The sequence below is a fragment of the Cyphomyrmex costatus genome, unplaced genomic scaffold (genome assembly GCF_001594065.2).
Source record: "Cyphomyrmex costatus isolate MS0001 unplaced genomic scaffold, Ccosl1.0 scaffold241, whole genome shotgun sequence".
In the NCBI taxonomy this organism is placed as follows: Eukaryota; Metazoa; Arthropoda; class Insecta; order Hymenoptera; family Formicidae; genus Cyphomyrmex; species Cyphomyrmex costatus.
The window spans coordinates 4,183-15,358 of NW_017276489.1; positions in this window are offsets into that span (position 1 = coordinate 4,183).

Genomic DNA, 11,176 nt, shown 5'->3' on the forward strand with positions numbered 1-11,176 from the left:
AAGATATTTAATATACCATGTCAATATATGCCAAAATAAATTACTCAACAGCTATTAATTTTTCAATACCTCTACTTTGTAATTATTATTTTGTATAGAATAAATAGAGGAATTATAATGTTAAAACAAGATATCATATCATTCTATTTAAAAAAGTAAAAGTTGCCTTCATATTTTTTTTTGGCACTTCCACCTGGGATAAAAAATGACCAAATACGTTTCTCTCGAAACCATTCCACTTTCATCTAAACCTTTTTTTTTAAATGCACTATTTAATGCATTCCGAAATCGTTATTTAATATGGCACACCCGATATATACAATATGAATTTTATATATATATATGTATAAATACACACTCACATTTAGTATACATGTATATACCTTGTTATCTATCAATAATGATACAGCATCAATAACATATGAAAATCCAAGGTACATTTGTGTTGCAGGCTCCAATCTGCTCTAACATAATCTCTAAGTCATTCTAACGAACGCGTTAAAGTAAGGAGCTATGTTGGAGCATGCGACGCGAACAAACTTCAATGTTTAAAGAACGGCTAGAATTTGGACATTGCAGAACTTGTAGCGCAAAAACTAGACATAAAAAAGTTCGGTCCTATAAAAATATTTATTCAAAATAATGAGAACTACAACGTATCCAAAATTTAGCCAATTCGACAGAAAGCCAATTTTCATAAGATTGTTGCGGAGTTCTTCTCTTCACTAAAATGAATGTTTTTATTTAAAAGTACAGGAAGAATCCTAAAAAAAAAAAGACAAAGATTTTAAATATCTTATAATTTTTCGATATATATAAATATTGAAATGAAAAATTTCATGAAACCACCACCAATATCTTTGATGCTTTCTAACATCTAACCATTGCACCTCTTGCAAGATTTCCTGTCTTTTTTGCTTCCCACTTATGCCACACTCAGATGTTTCGGTTCCTCTTTCTATTCTAGCGAACATGCTATTATTCACCTACAAGCATAATTCACGATTAGACTGTGTGTGCGCTATAAAAATATATATGGATAACCTGAAACTCCAAACGGTGTCGCGTGATGCAAACATATAGGTATATGATTAACGATAAACAGATATAAAATCGTAGATACAAAGAATTTTAGTCAAGCTATCGGCCGCTTGGCGGCTATCACGTTGTATTGTATATTACTTTAATTAGTAAAATAATTACAAAAAGTTACATATTATATACATATTATATTAAAATTTATATTTACATTAGATTTAGATTTTGTTTCTTTCCTAATTGTTTTAAAACGTTTATTTTGCATTATTTGTGTGTTGATAATAAGATTTCAGTACTGATTTCCGAAAAATAAAATTAAGAATTTGAATATATCATTTCTCGATAACGCTTATATTTATTGTGATTTGGTTATAAGGATATTTCGTAGACTGTTCTTTCGGATCCCTTAGGGGATCTGATAGTCTGATACTAGTCAGGGAAGCCGTTATCTGGATTTGCTCCTTTTAAGTGTATCACTTCTCTCGATAGCGCTTGTATTCAATGTGACTTGGTTATAAGGATATATCGCAGACTGTTCTTTCGGATCCCTTAGGGGATCTGATAGTCTGATACTAGTCAGGGAAGCTGTTATCTGGAATTCACGCCACTTCAACATCTTGCGGATTGGGATTGAACACCATTAAATACCATTATAGGATAGTTAATGATACTCGAACAATCTAATCACAATTTCGCTCAATCTCTCCATAAGACTGAAACGAAAACGAGTTGTGACGATGTATCGCTCTCTGTCAGCAATTGTTCAAACTATATCAATACCTGTAGTATCCGTATATTTAGAGCTGCAGTATTGTTGGTTTCTACATAAAAATTAACACTGCCATATTATAGAAAATAAAATAAATAGAATAAATGCCTTGGAGAGATAGGACATTATTTCAAGTTTAACAGCTTGAAGTTCATTAGGCTCACTAAACTAGTAACATGGACTATCTTTTTGTAAAAGTCATAAAATATAATTATAAATAATACTATTCATAAAATGCATGACAATATTTTAAATTCACATAACTATATTTTAACTTACAATTAGTCACATTTCTTTTGCACTAAAAATGTACAGAATTTTAAAATTGTGTAATTTTTTTCATAATTTGCACCGTCTAAAGCATTATAATTATTCACTCTTGTCATTCTTTGTAAATATAATATAAAGGTACATCCTAAAATCTTTCATAATTGTTAACGTTGTCAGGATTCAAATATTTATATTATTATAGAAATATATGTTTTACTGAATTAAATAATTAATTATTAATTATTTAATTATTCACCAGTAAAGAGAACAATAAGTTATATCAAAAATTGGATAATTCTTTATTGAATATTACAGATGACGGTTTTCAGACTTGAATACAATTTTTCTTTATTAAAAATAATTTTAATTAAAAATTCCTGTGCAGTGAAGATTGTTTAAAAGGTTATAAAATAGATACAAATATTCCTTTTCATCTCCTTTTGCTGCGTTCGATACAAGATCTTTAGTCATCATTTTGTAAAACTTTATAATTATCATATATGGTTATCAAAAACTGACAAATTTAAAACTACTGCCATTGTGAAAATATCCGTCTAATACAAAGAAAAAAAAATTAACATACTTTAACAGTATAGAACGTATTTTATTAATAATAACATTACAATTCAAACAACAATATGTTTAAAAAAGTTTTTAAGACATGCAAGTAAAAAAATTAACTTTACCATAAAAAATCATAACTTTTTCATTTTTCAATTCTTTTTTAATTTCAGGATAATATACCTAAAATGTAATACTTTTATATAAAAATATATACTAATGTGCATTGCAAAAAATTTTTTTTCGACACGTGAGGAAGATATTATTTTCTCTTCAAATAGCTACTATCTACTACTGGTGTGTTTGTTAATAATCGGTTTCACCCGACACAGGAGACTTTAACTTCTAATTGATATCGCATAAGATTCTATTATGAACTACATATTATATAATATGAACTTTATATTATATAATATGAAATTCGAACTACATATCAATTTGAAGAATAGTGACAACGAGAGAAGGTTAATATAATCTTTAGCTTTATTTATTTATATTTATTATAAAAAACAACGGCAAGTGATATAATAAAATATAAATAACATATGAATTTTCCATTAATACATCTTTACTGAACAATAACAAAATTAAAAGGTACAATAAGTTAATCACAATTTCTAAAAATATATCAGTCTCTACATATATGCTTCATATATTTAACGTATATTGTAATCAGAGAAATACGTTTTATCTTCTGTTAGCGAAATTTGAAAAATCAATATTGTACAATATCTAAAAAATAAGTATGCATATTACACATGTGTACGAAATTCAATAGAAATTTCAAAATGATAAATTGCAAATCTGAGGTTTCTTATAAATACAAAATCATCTCTAGGATTTAGAATTTGGAATCGAAGATTAATGAGAATTATAAAATTCAATACTCATAAAGAAGTTGAAATTGCGTGAAAATACACAAAACTAACGGAAAGTTTAGAACTATGGGATTAAAATGCGATAAAACAGAAACTGTATATAGAAAGAACGATTTCAATCAAATATCTAGAAATTTTGCTAGATACAAAACTAAAAATAATTATGTTAGATTATTAAGATGAAAGAAATTAAGTAGAACCGTCAAGCATATTGGATAATTAGAGTAAAAATGGTTTTTATAGCTCCAAGAACAATATTAAATAATGAAATGCCTACATTCCACGTACCAGAAGGCAATCAAAAAATGAATTACTTTAGATATTTAAAAGTGATCATGAGAAAATATGTCAATGCATATACAAAATTGAAGGTCGAAAAAATGAGTATCATATGACTTGCTTCTATAAGGGCCAATTTCACCAACGTCGGTTAAGCTAACCGACGGTTAAAATGTCAACCGTGATTGGTTCATTCTGGTCAAAGACAAATGCGATTGGATAATTCCATTGGAATTAACCGTCGGTTAGCTTAACCGACGTTAGTGAAATTGGCCCTAAGATATTGAAATAGTCCTTTTAAAATGCATTTAACATTTGTTGATATTTATAAAATTATGAAATATACAAAATTTTTACACACAGAAATCTTTTAGAATTTTTCTTGTACTTTCAAATAGAAATGTTTAAACATTAAATTTTTTACAATCGGCAATCGCTAACAAATATTGAAAAATTAAATATAAAAGAAAATATCTTTAAAAATCTATTCATTTCAAAGTAATTAAACCGAAATTCAAATTCCTATTTGAAAAAATATTTGTTTATAAATGAATCTCGTTGCAATCACAAAATTTCTTTTATGATACCATATTCCACATATATTAGAGTATTTTCAAAATTTTTCCAGATTCTTGACAGAGAAAATACAATTTTCCATTCATTTGTGAAAAACTCAAAAATTTTTTTCATATACTATTAAAGGACCCTGCACGACATTATGGAAATTGACTTTCTATTGAATTGATTACATTTTGTGTTCTCGTTATTCTGAATAAATATTTTCATGAAACCAACCACCTTGTTTTGCTAGTTTTTATGCTATAAATCCTGGATGATTCATTTAAGCTATTTTTTAAAAGTTTAGTTTCATATATCATTAATTATTATTATTAGTATAAAATTAAGAGTTCTGTATATTATTATTATTATTATATCATTATTGACAGATATGTAATAGGTAAATACATATATACTACATGTGCTGTGCGCGCGCGCGCGCGCGTGTGTGTGTGTGTGTGTATAGGGTGGCTTTATTTCGACAAAAAACTTTTTTGTGGCACCCTCCAAAACGGTTTTAATTCAAGAAAAATAAGATCTGTGTAAAACTATATCCCATCGAATACAAGAAAAACTACCCGAGTGCCCCCCGGATCCCCAAAAAAATCGATTTTTTGCTTTGTTATTTTGTGAATATCTTCTAAGTTATTAAAAATATCATAAACATTTTTTTAAACAAAAGTTGTAAATATGAACATGGAGCATTTTTTCATTTCTTTTTTTATATGACAAACGATTTTCGAAAAGAATTCAAAAAAGTGAGAAATAGAATAAAAATGTTTATAGTAATTTTCTTTATTAACTTAAACATTTTTAATTAAACAGGCACAAATGTACATATTTATGTATATACATATACATTTCATATCATTATTTGATGAAATAATAGCCATAACAATCAAAGCTAAATCTTTTAATGTTTAAATAATTCCATGTGTATTAATATGTACTATTCATGTATGTATATGCATATGTATACACCAAATTTGTAGTCATTTGAAATGCGTGCCAAATGTTATTAAACTTAAAAATACATCTAAATTATTGAAATAATATCACAATTAAATTTGGACGATTAAAACCAGTTAGAGAGATTTTAATATATTACAAATCTGTAAATAAATGTATTTATTGCAAAAAATATTACTTCGGCCGGAAGTCAACCCCAGATCTCTAGCATTCCATGCGAGATAATTTTATGAAACCGTTATATTCTATAATTAATAATTTATACAAATAATCTATATAAAATATGTTAATTATTAGATTGACACAAAATTAATGTCAGTTTTTTACTTTTTTTTACTTTTCTGATTCGATTAAAATGACAAACAACTATTGATTGATCAGAAATTGTGAATTGATTAGTTCCTATGCAATCTCTTGAATGGTTTTTAATAGATCTGCTTCAATAATTGCTTTTAAAGTCATTGTCAATGACTGCAGACCATCCCCGATCTTTTCATTTTTACGAATGGTTTTGAAACCATCATTATATTGTCGGTTCATTTGTAGTTTCCTAACCGAATGTTTGATTAGTTTTTTGACTCATTTCTTCTCTTTTAAAACCTAGAATTTGAATTTGTATTCAAAATATTCGGAATTGCTTCTTTTCATACTTATAATAATATAATAATAATTATTATTATTCACGAAATTAACATTGATGAAACATGATTATACTAGCACAATTAACAAAACAAAATCTGCGCTTGAAAATAATATAAAGTGAATCAAAAGTATCCTTATTAGTAGAATACAAAGTTTAAAATAGTAAAAAACCGTCATTATATTTGCATTAAACTAATACACTATTCAACAAAATTAAAGCATCACCGGTCCCACACTGCAAATGTAGGCAAATTTCGAAATAGACATTGTCAAAAATCATCGTTTCGAGATGCTTAAAAAAGCATTTTAAAGCTTGAGATCTGTATTTTTCAGATCAGTAATTTAAAAAACGGTCTTGCCGATATTTTACGAAGTACAAACGTAAATGAAGATGCATCAAATCTTTAATCAATAAAAGGGTAAAACAAAGGGCAATTCGAGTGTTGCCGACAATTCTAAATAAAAAGTTTTTACATTTATAATAATAAATTTAAAAATATATAATTAATAAGAATTGAATGTTCGTAACCCAAGTTAAAATCTTTAATCATCAAATCTTTTATACGAAATTTATGAAGTTACACGGCGCAAATTAAACATTGTGCACAAATGCTGTTTACATATTTCGAAAGAGTGAATTTTTACTGTTGATTTGCTTTTTTTCGATCTAGGTAATTTCTACGATTTTTTTCACCGAGTTATTCAAGTTGAAATAAAAATTACTTCTTTTGCTTCTCAACGTTGAATAACTCGGTGAAAAAAATCGTAGAAATTGAAAAAAAACAAATTAAAGATAAAGATTCACTCTTTCAAAAGCTGTAAACTTCATTTGTGTACTATTTTTGATTCGAGCCGTGCAACTTCACAAATTTTGTATAAAATATTTAATGATTAACGATACATTTTCTTTTATGTTTGTGTAATTTCATGAAATATTGGCAAGACTGTTTTAAATTACTGATCTGAAAAGTAGAGATTTCAAATCTTAAAATGCTTTTTTAAACACATCGATACGATTTTAACGAAGTTATTTTACCTCGAAATTTGCCTATTTTTGCAGGGTGAAACAGGTGATGCTTTAATTTTGTTAAATACTGTATGTACATACATATATTTTTAAATTGTACTTCCAAAATAATCCTTTAAGGTTAAAAATCAAGAATATATATATTTTTTTGCCTCCCTTAATTAAAAATGTTCAAGTCAATTAAAAATATCACTCACAATTTTTATTCTATTTTCTGCTTCTCTGAATTTTTTCAAAAACCGTTCGTCATACGAAATAAATTAATAGAATATAAAAATGCTCCTTTTTTCATATATCTACAACTTTTGTTGGAAACTTTTTTGATATATTTAATATCTTAAAAGATATTCGATGAAAATTGATTTTTTTATGCTCTATCGTATATTTCTATCGTAGGGCTTGACGACGTTTTTCTTTTATCCGATTAGGCTGCAGTTTCCATACAGATTTTTTTCTTAAATTAAAACCGTTTTGAGGTGCTGCAAAAAATATTCAAAAATTAAGTCACCCTTTGTGTGTGTGTGCGTGCGTGTGATATATGTGTAAAATACTTGTGTATTTCACCGGTGTGCCACATTTAAAATGATAATTTAAAAATATCTCATATAAAAATTGTACTTTACTGAAAAATGCTATCTATGAAGATGGAACGGTTTCAAGGAGTACGTATTTTGATCTTGTTTTTTTCCAAATACAGACGCTAAAAAGATATACATAAAGCTGACCAATATTTTTTTAAATGAATTTATACTTTTAAACACAATATAATTCCTATTTTACACATAAAGCTATAATATTTGTTATAAAAACATAAAGTTATAATATTAAGATAGACATATCGGAAAATCGGTACCTTGCATGTAACTTATACTTTATTCTTGCACAAATTGACATGAAGTATTAAATATCTCGTAAATTATGTATTAACTTTTTTATTGTACCTTATTTTTTTACGCACAGAACATTGAGATAAATCAATTAATATAAAAAATACACTTATTTCACGTCGTGTCGTCCTGAATTACGGTAAGAAAGGATATTTTAACTCAAGTGATCACGTCCCGGTTATTTCGTCGCATTTTTCCTTTTTTTCTTTATGTATTTCGATTTAGTGGGACTATTATATTTTTATTTTTATATTAATATTTGTCGATGTTTTTCCAGATAAGAGTAAAATAAAAATATATTACATATATAAAAACGTTACTTTAGGTGATTATATTATATTCCTTTGTTTCTTAATTGATTAATAAATTAAACGTTATTAAAATATTTTTTAATTAATTATTATTTATTACTATAGTAAAATATATATTTTGATCGAAATAACTGGAACGCGCCTATTAATGTAATAAGATTATATGCCTATGAATCCTGGATTAACAGAATAGTTGTCTTTTTTACACAGTTTACACCAATAATTAATTCAATTTTGTTCATAAAAATATTAAAATACAATTATATAAAATTTAAAAGGAATCATATTGTTAAAACAAGAATCGTATCAGTCTATTTAAAAAAATAAAAGTTGCCTTCATATTTTTTTTGGCACTTCCACCTGGGGTAAAAAATGACCAAATACGTTTCTCTCGAAACCATTCCACTTTCATCTAAAACATTTTTTTTTAAATGCACTATTTAATACATATTCCGAAATCGTTATTTAACATGGTACACCCGATATATACCATATGAATTTTATATATATATATATATATGTATATATAAACCACACTCACATTTAGTATACATGTATATATCTTGTTATCTACTAATAATGATACAGCATCAATGACATATGAAAATCCAATGTACATTTGCGTTGCAGGCTCCAATATGCTCTATTCTAACGAGCGCGTTGAAGTAAGAAGGAGGTATGTTGAAGCATGCGACGCGAACAAACCTTCAGTGTTTAAAGAACGGCTTGAATTTGGACATTGCAGAACTTGTAGCGCAAAAACTAGACATAAAATAGTTCAGTCCTATAAAAATATTTGTTCAAAATAATGAGAACTACACGTATCCAAAATTTAGCCAATTCGACAGAATGTCAATTTTCATAAGATTGGTGCGGAGTTCTTCTCTTTACTAAAATTAATGTTTTTATTTAAAAGTACAGGAAAAATCCTAAAAAAAAAGAAAAAATTTTATATATCTTATAATTTTACAAATATCAAAATGAAAAATTTCATGAAACTACCTCCAATATCTTGGATGCTTCCTAACATCTAACCATTGCACTTCTTGCAAGATTTCCTGCCTTTTTTGCTTCCCACTTATGCCACACTCAGATGTTTCGTCGGTTTCTCTTTCTATTCTAGCGAACATGCTATTGTTCACCTACAAGCATAATTCACGATTAGACTATGTGTGCGCTATAAAAATATAGATGGTTAACCTCAAACTCCAAACGGTGTCGCGTGATGCAAATATATATATGATTAAGGATAAATAGATATAAGATCGTAGATACAAAGAATTTTAGTTAAGGTATCGGCCGCTTGGCGGCTATCACGTTACATTGTATATTACTTTAATTAGTAAAATAATTGCAAACAGTTATATATTATATACATATTATATTTAAATTTATATTTAGATTTAGATTTTGTTTCTTTGCTAAGAGTTTTAAAAAATTATTTTGCATTGTTTGTTTGTTGATAATAAGATTTCAGTACTGATTTCCGAAAAATAAAATTAAGAATTTGAATATATCATTTCGCGATAGCGCTTGTATTCACTGTGATTTGGTTATAAGGATATTTCGTAGACTGTTCTTTCGGATCCCTTAGGGGATCTGATAGTCTGATACTAGTCAGGGAAGCTGTTATCTGGATTCGCGCCTTTTCAACATCTTACGGATTGAGATTAACCCTAATCAGCCATCACGGGTTTGTTGGATAAGGAGCTCAACAAATTAATCTCATTTCGCTTCTCTTCAGAGATTTACATTCCGATGCCAATATGATGCCACGTTCTTGTGTTCAAAAAGGGAATCTTTCCCACCGTCTTTTAAATCAGCTGTTCACAGTCTGATCTCATAGAGTTAACGCACAATGATAGCGAGTTATATCGATGCACTTGTAGTATCCGTATACCTGGAGTTACTAACGTATTGATACTACTAATATAGCAATAAACGCACTAACATAATCAAATAGTATTATTTAAATAATAAAATAGTTATAAATGTGTGTTACTAACATATCCTGAAGAGATAGGACTTAGTCCAATTTAACAGCTTGAAGCTCATTGTGCTCACTGAACTAGTGACGTTGACTATCTTTTTGCATAAATCGTAAATAAAATTGTAAATAATTTTATTTTGCTAATATTAGTAGAAATACTTATAAAAATTTGACAAAATTTTAAACGTACGAAATTTTATTTTAATTTAGGATATATTTCACTGTGCTTACAACGCTTACGAGTGTTATTGGTTCTTGTTTAATATTTGATAAATAAAATGATTCCACGATCGTTGCCAGCGTGGAATGAAATACACCATTAGTCACATTTCTTGTACATTGTTCAGTTATGTGATAGATATAGAGTTTTAGAGAATTGTATAGTTTTCAAAAATCTACACTATCTTGGAGAATTATAATTATTTATTCTTTTCTTATTTTTTTTATATATTTATAGGTAAGTCCTAAAATTTTTTGAAATTATTAACGTTGACATGTAGGATTCAAATATTTATTATTAGAAATACCTTGTAATGTATTAAGAATCACATTATCAATAGAATTGCTTTCAGAACTGTTGAACTCACCTAACAGTGATAAATACGAAGAAATTTATCATTAAATATATACATATAGCTAGAAAGCAGAATAATAACTTATATCAAAAATTTAAACATCTTTATTGAATATAACTTTTAAAGTTTTTTTAAATTTAACTGTTAACAATACAATATACAACATTTTTGTCTATTAAATTATTTATGCAGTGAAGTTTTGTTTGAAAATAAGTTGTAAAGTAGATATAAATTCCTTTACGTTATTTTTTCCCTGCCTCTGCATTCGTCACAAGAATCTTATATGATCTTTAGATTTATTTATTTATATTTAAAAAACATAAAAAACTTATTGCAAACAAATAAAATATGAATAATACATAATTTTATTTCTATTGGTATACCTTTATACACAATAATAGAAGGAGAAAATTAGAAGATAA